Source organism: Cryptotermes secundus, unplaced genomic scaffold, assembly GCF_002891405.2.
Source record: "Cryptotermes secundus unplaced genomic scaffold, Csec_1.0 scaffold579, whole genome shotgun sequence".
NCBI lineage: Eukaryota > Metazoa > Arthropoda > Insecta > Blattodea > Kalotermitidae > Cryptotermes > Cryptotermes secundus.
In genome coordinates, this window is record NW_019719366.1 from 256,651 (window position 1) to 257,875 (window position 1,225).

Genomic DNA, 1,225 nt, shown 5'->3' on the forward strand with positions numbered 1-1,225 from the left:
AAAATTCTTATGTCCTGCCACACACATTCTTCCCATCTTAATCTTGGTCTTCCCACTCTCCTATTTCCTTCTGGTTTGGTATTAAGCATTTTCTTAATCATTCTATTCTTGCTGGCACGTATTATGTGCCCAGCCCATTCAAGCCTTTTCACCTTTATAAATCCAATAATGTTTGGTTCATTAAATAGTTTGTATAGCTCATGATTATACCTCTTCCTCCATATTCCATTTTCTTCCACTGGTCCAGAGATATATCTCAAGATCCTCCATTCAAATATACTTCACAGTCTTTCATCCGATCTTGACAGTGGCCAGGTCTCAGAGGCATAAGATAGCACTGATCTTATAAGTACTTTATACATCATAGTTTTGGTTTTCCTGGGTATTAATTGGGGTTTCAGGTGTTTCCTAAGGCCATGGAGACATTTATATATTGGATTTCTGGACTTTATCCATCGTCCTAGGACGATGGATAAAGTCCAGAAACCCAATATATCAATGTGTTATACACCATCGTCAGAATCCTATAGTAACTACCATGGAGACATTTATTTACCGCAAGTACACACTTTTTTATTTCATCACTGATATCATTTTTACAGTTAACTTCTGACCCAAGGTAAGTGCAACTACATACAACCACAAATTTATATAAGCAAATTTCAATATATGNGATACGCCCGATATGTGACAATATGTAGGTCCATTAGCACAGTCTTTCTTGGTTACCGACATGTACTTTGTTTTATTTTGGTTAATTTGTAGATTCATCTTTTTTGCTGCTCTTTCCAAATTAAGAAAAGCTTCTTTCATAGATTTTTGTGTTCTACCAATTATATCAATATCATCTGCAAATGTCAAAATTTGAACTGACTTATAGAATATAGTTCCCCTTGTGTTGATGCCTGCATCTCTAACTACCTTCTCTAATACTATATTGAACAAAAGGCAGGCTAGGGAATCCCCCTGTCAAACTCCATTTCTAGTTATTATGGGGCTGGACAACATATTTGAATCTTAATTTGGCATTGGGTCTTTTTCATAGTTTCTCTGACTAAGGTGATTATCTTCCGTGGAATGTGCATCTCTTCCATTGCCACAAAAAGACTATCTCTATCTATGGAGTCATAGGCTGATTGGAAGTCAATGAAAAGATGATGTGTTTCAATTTGGAATTCATTACACTTTTCAAGGACCTGTCGAATATTGAAAATCTGATCATTCG

General features: G+C 35.9%; 1 protein-coding gene across 5 annotated transcripts in view; it reads left to right on the plus strand.

The window, feature by feature from the left end:
* LOC111864797 (thrombospondin type-1 domain-containing protein 7B) overlaps window positions 1–1,225 on the plus strand; it is a 245,009-nt gene that overhangs the window by 205,016 nt on the left and 38,768 nt on the right. The window lies entirely within an intron of this gene.